Genomic DNA, 9,696 nt, shown 5'->3' with positions numbered 1-9,696 from the left:
TGTGTTTGTGTTCTCGGGGCATCCAGGCGCCATGTCAAGGGTGCGGCCCGCTGAATAGAGGGACCACAGTGTTTATACATCTATACACAGAGCACATAGAAAGAGGACTTCACCAGCAAAGGCAGAGGCTACCTGCATGCAAGCACTGGCACACACACACACACACACACACACACACACACACACACACACACACACACACACACACACACACACACACACACACACAAATACACCCCAGCCCAGAGCCTACCAATACACCCCAGCCCAGAGCCTACCAATACACCCCAGCCCAGAGCCTACCAATACACCCCAGCCCAGAGCCTACCAATACACCCCAGCCCAGAGCCTACCAATACACCCCAGCCCAGAGCCTACCAATACACCCCAGCCCAGAGCCTACCAATACCCCCCAGCCCAGAGCCTACCAATACACCCCAGCCCAGAGCCTACCAATACACCCCAGCCCAGAGCCTACCAATACACCCCAGCCCAGAGCCTACCAATACACCCCAGCCCAGAGCCTACCAATACACCCCAGCCCAGAGCCTACCAATACACCCCAGCCCAGAGCCTACCAATACCCCCCAGCCCAGAGCCTACCAATACACCCCAGCCCAGAGCCTACCAATACACCCCAGCCCAGAGCCTACCAATACACCCCAGCCCAGAGCCTACCAATACACCACAGCCCAGAGCCTACCAATACACCCCAGCCTACCAATACACCACAGCCCAGAGCCTACCAATACACCCCAGCCTACCAATACACCACAGCCTACCAACCAATACACCAGACCAATATCTCATCTTAGACTACCTCTAGCCCCAGTCTCACAAACATCACCTCCCTGACCTTTCTTCCTATCCTGACCATTCTTCCTATATCGCAATCCATCCCACCGTCCCCAACTCCCCCCCCTACACCAAGCACAGCCTAGCCCCGTCCAAGTACCCCTGTCAATCTCTCCTCCATCTCCCCCCCCCTTCTCTGGCTGGGGCATGATCAATGTGAAAGGCTGCTGATTTATTTCTGAAGAGCAGGAGACTCACTTCCTCCTTGCCAGCTGAGGGGGGAAGAGGAGGAGGAGGAGGAGGAGGAGGAGGAAGGGGGGGGTGTACGTGGTACACAACAAATGTCATCAATCTGCACTGGCAGCCACAGAGAAGAGAGATGGAGGGTTGGATGGATGTTCTCTCTGTCTAATGTGTAATTTATTGTTAGCGTAACGGTGGTCCTCCCAGTAAACATCCATCCATCTGTGTTAGAGCCCAGGGACATGATCCCATTCTCTCTCACAACTTCACCTTTCCTACCTGAGAACAACAACACATTAGGATGCAGAATGACAGGATACCTTAATACTAGGGCTAGGTGACAACACCATCCACGTCCAAGTTACACAAGGCAAAACAACTGTTCCCCTATCTCACTGCTTAAAAGAAAATGTGCATCTTAGGCGGTATCTGTTAGCCCTGTTATCCCTGTTAGCCATGTCAGCCCTGTTAGCCCTGTCAGCCCTGTTAGCCATCCCAGCCCTGTTATCCCTGTTAGCCATGTCAGTCCTGTCAGCCCTGTTAGCCATGTCAGCCCTGTTAGCCATGTCAGCCCTGTTAGCCATGTCAGCCCTGTTAGCCATGTCAGCCCTGTTAGCCATGTCAGCCCTGTTAGCCATGTCAGCCCTGTCAGCCCTGTTAGCTATGTCAGCCCTGTTAGCCATGTCAGCCCTGTCAGCCCTGTTAGCCATGTTAGCCCTGTTAGCCATGTCAGCCATGTCAGCCCTGTTAGCCATGTCAGCCCTGTTAGCCATGTCAGCCCTGTTAGCCATGTCAGCCCTGTTAGCCATGTCAGCCCTGTTAGCCATGTCAGCCCTGTCAGCCCTGTTAGCTATGTCAGCCCTGTTAGCCATGTCAGCCCTGTCAGCCCTGTTAGCCATGTCAGCCCTGTTAGCCATGTCAGCCCTGTCAGCCCTGTTAGCCATGTCAGCCCTGTTAGCCATGTCAGCCCTGTTAGCCCTGTTAGCCATCCCAGCCCTGTTATCCCTGTTAGCCATGTCAGCCCTGTTAGCCATGTCAGCCCTGTCAGCCCTGTTAGCCATGTCAGCCCTGTTAGCCCTGTTAGCCCTGTCAGCCCTGTTAGCCCTGTTAGCCCTGTCAGCCCTGTTAGCCCTGTCAGCCCTGTTAGCCCTGTTAGCCCTGTCAGCCCTGTTAGCCCTGTTAGCCCTGTCAGCCCTGTTATCCCTGTTAGCCATGTCAGCCCTGTCAGCCCTGTTAGCCATGTCAGCCCTGTCAGCCCTGTTAGCCCTGTTAGCCATGTCAGCCCTGTTAGCCCTGTCAGCCCTGTTATCCCTGTTAGCCCTGTCAGCCCTGTTAGCCCTGTTATCCCTGTTAGCCATGTCAGCCCTGTCAGCCCTGTTAGCCATGTCAGCCCTGTCAGCCCTGTTATCCCTGTTAGCCCTGTCAGCCCTGTTAGCCCTGTTAGCCATGTCAGCCCTGTTATTCAGGTCAGCCCTGTTATCCCTGTCAGCCCTGTCAGCCCTGTTATCCCTGTTAGCCCTGTTAGCCATGTCAGCCATGTCAGCCATGTCAGGCCTGTTAGCCATGTCAGCCCTGTTAGCCATGTCAGCCCTGTTAGCCATGTCAGCCCTGTTATTCAGGTCAGCCCTGTTATCCCTGTTATCCCTGTTATCCCTGTCAGCCCTGTTGACAGTCTAAGCTCAGAGTGAAGGTATACAGCATCAGACACCATGACAGACAATAACTGATCAACCTTGACAAGTAACATACATGATACACAAAGAGAGGCCTGTTAGCCATCCCAGCCCTGTTAGCCCTGTCAGCCCTGTTTTCCCTGTTAGCCATCCCAGCCCTGTTAGCCCTGTTAGCCCTGTTATCCATGTCAGCCCTGTCAGCCCTGTTAGCCCTGTTAGCCATGTCAGCCCTGTTAGCCCTGTCAGCCCTGTCAGCCGTCAGCCCTGTTAGCCCTGTTAACATACATGATACACAAAGAGAGGCCTGTTAGCCCTGTTAGCCATGTCAGCCCTGTTAGCCATGTCAGCCCTGTTAGCCCTGTTAGCTATGTCAGCCCTGTTAGCCCTGTTAGCTATGTCAGCCCTGTTAGCCATGTCAGCCCTGTTAGCCCTGTTAGCCCTGTTAGCCATGTCAGCCCTGTTAGCCCTGTTAGCCCTGTTAGCCCTGTTAGCTATGTCAGCCCTGTTAGCCATGTCAGCCCTGTTAGCCCTGTTAGCCCTGTCAACCCTGTTAGCCCTGTTAGCCATGTCAGCCCTGTCAGCCCTGTTAGCCATGTCAGCCCTGTTAGCCCTGTTAGCCCTGTTAGCCATGTCAGCCCTGTTAGCCATGTTAGCCCTGTTAGCCCTGTTAGCCCTGTTAGCCATGTCAGCCCTGTCACCCCTGTTAGCCCTGTTAGCCCTGTCAGCCCTGTTAGCCATGTCAGCCCTGTTAACATACATGATACACAAAGAGAGCCCTGTTAGCCCTGTCAGCCCTGTTAGCCATGTCAGCCCTGTTAGCCATGTCAGCCCTGTTAGCCATGTTAGCCCTGTTAGCCATGTCAGCCCTGTTAGCCCTGTTAGCCATGTCAGCCCTGTTAGCCATGTCAGCCCTGTTAGCCATGTCAGCCCTGTTAGCCATGTCAACCCTGTTAGCCCTGTTAGCCATGTCAGCCCTGTTAGCCATGTCAACCCTGTTAGCCCTGTTAGCCATGTCAGCCCTGTTAGCCATGTCAGCCCTGTTAGCCCTGTTAGCTATGTCAGCCCTGTTAGCCCTGTTAGCTATGTCAGCCCTGTTAGCCATGTCAGCCCTGTTAGCCCTGTTAGCCATGTCAGCCCTGTCAGCCCTGTTAGCCCTGTTAGCCCTGTTAGCCATGTCAGCCCTGTTAGCCCTGTTAGCCCTGTTAGCCATGTCAGCCCTGTCAGCCCTGTTAGCCCTGTTAGCTATGTCAGCCCTGTTAGCCCTGTTAGCTATGTCAGCCCTGTTAGCCCTGTTAGCCATGTCAGCCCTGTTAGCCATGTCAGCCCTGTTAGCCATGTCAGCCCTGTTAGCCCTGTTAGCCATGTCAGCCCTGTTAGCCATGTCAGCCCTGTTAGCCATGTCAGCCCTGTTAGCCATGTCAGCCCTGTCAGCCATGTCAGCCCTGTCAGCCCTGTTAGCCATGTCAGCCCTGTTAGCCATGTCAGCCCTGTCAGCTCTGTTAGCCATGTCAGCCCTGTTAGCCATGTCAGCCCTGTTAGCCATGTCAGCCCTGTTAGCCATGTCAGCCCTGTTAGCCATGTCAGCCCTGTTAACATACATGATACACAAAGAGAGGCCTGTTGATTGAGACGGATGATCTACAATGGGAAACGGATCGGAAATGCTTCTCTTTTCATTTTCAAATAGGGGTAATTATTCCATTATATAAAATGATTGATCACGATCGTGTATAATTTTCCGCTTCGGTATCTACGTGACTTTATTAACGTCTATAAATCATGATTCCATATACTAAATGGCCAAAAGAGAATCTCTCTCTGCAACAGGTACCAAATGACCTTAATAATACACTTACAAAAACAGAGGCAGACAGGAATTCATCTCTGTCTGAAATTGACCGTGCACTTGTTTCATGCAAATGAAATCAGATCAGATGTGTGAGAGAGAGAGACACAGAGAGGCAGAGAGAGAGAGAGAGAGAGAGAGAGAGAGAGAGACAGAGATAGAGAGAGAGAGAGAGAGAGAGAGAGACAGAGAGAATGAAAGAGATTGAGAAAGGTTCTCTCCCTCCCTCCCTCTCTCCTCTCTCCCTCCCTCCCTCTCTCCCTCCCTCTCTCCTCCCTCCCTCTCTCCCTCCCTCCCTCTCTCCCTCCCTCCCTCTCTCCCTCCCTCTCTCCCTCTCTCCCTCCCTCCCTCTCTCCCTCCCTCTCTCCCTCCCTCCCTCTCTCCCTCCCTCCCTCCCTCTCTCTCCCTCCCTCTCTCCCTCCCTCCCTCCCTCCCTCATTCCCCCCAAAGGGCTTTTATTGGAATGGGAAATGAGTTTACATTGCCAAAACAAGTGAAATAAACAGTCAAAAGTGAGAAGACAAAACATCAACAAAAAAACTATTTGAATTTTAACAGTAAATATTACATTTAAAAAGATATATATTTCAAGTGTTATATATTTTCAGATATATAGTGTTTTAGCAATATGCAAATAGTTGTAGTACAAATAGTAGGGGGAAGATAAACAGACAGATACATATGGGTGGTATTTACAGTGTTGTTTGTGTTGCACAGGTTTCCTTTTCCTCTCAGCAACGGGCCACAAATCTTGCTGCTGTGATGCCACATTGCGGTATTTCACCTAACAGATATGTGACTTTATCAATGATTGATTGGTTTTCTAATTCTCTGAGGGTCTGTGTGATCTGTGAGAAATATGTGTCTCTAATATGGTCATATATTTGGGCAGGAGGTTAGGAAGTGCAGCTCAGTTTCCACCTCATTTTGTGGACAGTGTTGCACATAGCCTGTCTTCTCTTGAGAGCCGGGTCTGCCTACGGCGGCCTTTCTCAATAGCAAGGCTACGCTCACGGAGTCTGTACTGTCATGAAGTGGCCCTTACTGGGTGTGGATCATGGCTTCCCCTTCCCCTCTCTCTCATGAGAGTATGGATTATCATATAAAGATTAACTAGTGTAGTGGCCACACCCTCCGTGTAGTGGCCACACCCCCCCGTGTAGTGGCCACACCCCCCCGTGTAGTGGCCACACCCCCCGTGTAGTGGCCACACCCCCCGTGTAGTGGCCACACCCCCCGTGTAGTGGCCACACCCCCCGTGTAGTGGCCACACCCCCAGTGTAGTGGCCACACACCCCGTGTAGTGGCCAAACCCCCAGTGTAGTGGCCACACACCCCCGTGTAGTGGCCACACCCCCGTGAGTGCAGACATTGGGACCGCCCATTTCTACTGTTACGAATAAAACCCACTCAGGATTAAATTCACACCAGACTAAACAATCCCCAGCGTGAGCTGCGATGGTGAATAGTGTCGTGTTTTTGGCATCATTAAAAGTGAAGACTGTTATTTTATCAAATCAATTCTCTGTAATTATTATTACGTGATTAAACTAAATCATGTAAATGTAATTAACTAGGAAGTCGAAGGCAACAAGGAAAATCTTCAGATTACAAAGTTATAATTTTCCTAATATAACTCTTCAGATATTTTAATATCTGATCAATTAGTCTTCTGATTAATGAATTATTCTTTACCTCACGTTAGTCTCATTCCAAACGTCGTAAATCGTTGGTTATCTGCACGAACCCAGCCTTTACTATAAATCATCCATACATCAGTTGTCTTAATCATTTATTTATTAACAAACTAAATAATCACAGAAATGCATAAACAAACAAACAGTAGATATTGGTTACTATCAATGACAGGGAAGATTCCCTAGTGGGCTAAACCGATATGACGGCTTGGTGGACAAAGGGAAGCTGGTGTTGAGAAAGAGCGGGAAAGACTAAATTGATTCATTACACCGTCTATAATTATATACATTGAAATGCGAATCCTTCGCACATGAACGGCCGCTCATTCGAGAATAATTGCAAGTACATATTTACTGTGCATGTCATTTTTGTCTTCTCTGTTGGCATCTGGTCCGTCTGCTGGAGAGTTCATCCGAGTCTCTCTCTCTCTCGTTCTGTTTCCCTGATTGAATCGTACTACACCGGCTCAGACGCTCGTCTTATGCGGCAGGGCTTGCAAACTATTACAGACTACAAAGGGAAGCACAGCTGCGAGCTGCCCAGTAACACGAGCCTACCAGACGAGCTAAATAACTTCAAGGAAAGCAACACTGAGGCATGAATGAGAGCATCAGCTGTTCCGGACGACTGTGTGATCAGGCTCTCCGTAGCCGACGTGAGTAAGACCTTTAAACAGGTCAACATTCACAAGGCTGCGGGGCCAGACGGATTACCAGGACGTGTGCTCCGGGCATGTGCTGACCAACTGGCAGGTGTCTTCACTGACATTTTCAACATGTCCCTGATTGAGTCTGTAATACCAACATGTTTCAAGCAGACCACCATAGTCCCTGTGCCCAAGAACACAAAGGCAACCTGCCTAAATGACTACAGACCAGTAGCACTCACGTCCGTAGCCATGAAGTGCTTTGAAAGGTTGGTCATCGCTCACATCAACACCATTATCCCAGAAACCCTAGACCCACTCCAATTTGCATACAGCCCAAACAGATCCATAGATGATGCAATCCCTATTGCACTCCACATGGTCCTTTCCCACCTGGACAAAAGGAACACCTATGTGAGAATGCTATTCATTGACTTCAGCTCAGCGTTCAACACCATAGTGCCCTCAAAGCTCATCACTAAGCTAAGGATCCTGGGACTAAACACCTCCCTCTGCAACTGGATCCTGGACTTCCTGACGGGCCGCCCCCAGGTGGTGAGGGTAGGTAGCAACACATCTGCCACGCTGATCCTCAACACTGGAGCTCCACAGGGGTGCGTGCTCAGTCCCCTCTTGTACTCCCTGTTCACTGCATGGCCAGGCACGACTCCAACACCATCATTAAGTTTGCAGACGACACGACGGTGGTAGGCCTGATCACAGACAACGATGAGACAGCCTATAGGGAGGAGGTCAGAGACCTGGCCGTGTGGTGCCAGGACAACAACCTATCCCTCAACGTAACCAAGACTAAGGAGATGATTGTGGACTACAGGAAAAGGGGTACCGAGCACGCCCCCATTCTCATCGACGGGGCTGCAGTGGAGCAGGTTGAGAGGTTCAAGTTCCTCGGTGTCCACATCAATAACAAACTAGAATGGTCCAAACACACCAAGACAGTCGTGAAGAGGGCACGACAAAGCCTATTCCCCCTCAGGAAACTAAAAAGATTTGGCATGGGTCCTGAGATTCTTAGAAGGTTCTACAGCTGCAACATCGAGAGCATCCTGACTGGTTGCATCACTCCCTGGTACGGCAATTGCTCGGCCTCTGACCGCAAGGCACTACAGAGGGTAGTGCGTATGGCCCAGTACATCACTGGGGCTAAGCTGCCTGCCATCCAGGACCTCTACACCAGGCGGTGTCAAAGGAAGGCCCTAAAAATTGTCAAATACCCCAGCCACCCCAGTTGTAGACTGTTCTCTCTACTACCACATGGCAAGCGGTACCGGAGTGCCAAGTCTAGGACAAAAAGGCTTCTCAACAGTTTTTACCCCCAAGCCATAAGACTCCTGAACAGGTAACCAAATGGCTACCCGGACTATTTGCATTGTGTGCCCCCCCAACCCCTCTAATAACGCTGCTGCTACTCTCTGTTTATCATCTATGCATAGTCACTTTAACTATACATTCATGTACATACTACCTCAATTGGGCCAACCAACCAGTGCTCCCACACATTGGCTAACCGGGCTATCTGCCTTGTGTCCCACCACCCGCCAACCCCTCTTTTACGCTACTGCTACTCTCTGTTCATCATATTTGCATAGTCACTTTAACCATACCTACATTAACATACTACCTCAATCAGCCTGACTAACCGGTGTCTGTATATAGCCTCGCTATTGTATACAGCCTGTCTTTTTACTGTTGTTTTATTTCTTTACCTACCTATTGTTCACATAATACCTTTTTTGCACTATTGGTTAGAGCCTGTAAGTAAGCATTTCACTGTGAGGTCTACTACACCTGTTGTATTCAGCATTTCACTGTGAGGTCTACTACACCTGTTGTATTCAGCATTTCACTGTGAGGTCTACTACACCTGTTGTATTCAGCATTTCACTGTGAGGTCTACTACACCTGTTGTATTCAGCATTTCACTGTGAGGTCTACTACACCTGTTGTATTCAGCATTTCACTGTGAGGTCTACTACACCTGTTGTATTCAGCATTTCACTGTGAGGTCTACTACACCTGTTGTATTCAGCATTTCACTGTGAGGTCTACTACACCTGTTGTATTCAGCATTTCACTGTGAGGTCTACTACACCTGTTGTATTCAGCATTTCACTGTGAGGTCTACACCTGTTGTATTCAGCATTTCACTGTAAGGTCTACACCTGTTGTATTCAGCGCACGTGACAAATAAACTTTGATTTGTTTTCGTGATTAGAATGGATACTTCAGGGTACCATTCAGAAACGCTCTCATAGAATAGATGTTTCGGCGGTTGTCTGCATTCGCATCCCAGGTTTACATAATTTCTAGCTGCAGACTAGTAATTAGTATCTAAGATTTGCTCTTATTCTGTCGGGATCGATAGTTTCAGAGTTTATCCATTCCCCCCCCCCCGTGTAGCCAATGTTCCAAGTGGTATGGTTAGGAATTCAACAACCATTGCACCCTTCGCTTACACTGAGGTAACCATTCGCAATCACAGCTCACGCTGTGGGTTTGCTTAGTATTTGGTATGGGGGTTTTCTAGTCTCGGTACTCAAATCTGTGCCACCTCAGCTTACACCGAGGTACGCGTGGTCTGAAGAGGATTTCCTCAGGAGGGTTTTTTTATTCGTAACAGTAGAAAAGGGCGGTTCCATGACGCCACAGGGGGCGTGGCCGCTGACTAGTTAAATCTCACGGGGGCGTGGCCGCTGACTAGTTAAATCTCACGGGGGCGTGGCCGCTGACTAGTTAAATCTCACGGGGGGCGTGGCCGCTGACTAGTTAAATCT

At 50.0% G+C, this 9,696-nt stretch overlaps 1 protein-coding gene across 3 annotated transcripts in view; it reads right to left on the bottom strand.

Annotated features, from left to right (window-relative positions):
• pard3bb (par-3 family cell polarity regulator beta b) overlaps positions 1-9,696 on the bottom strand; it is a 631,603-nt gene that overhangs the window by 491,062 nt on the left and 130,845 nt on the right. The window lies entirely within an intron of this gene.

The sequence above is a fragment of the Salmo salar genome, chromosome ssa25, assembly GCF_905237065.1.
Source record: "Salmo salar chromosome ssa25, Ssal_v3.1, whole genome shotgun sequence".
Classification (NCBI taxonomy): Eukaryota; Metazoa; Chordata; class Actinopteri; order Salmoniformes; family Salmonidae; genus Salmo; species Salmo salar.
The sequence above is the reverse complement of the archived record's forward strand: the minus strand, read 5'-3'. Positions and strand labels throughout refer to the sequence as shown.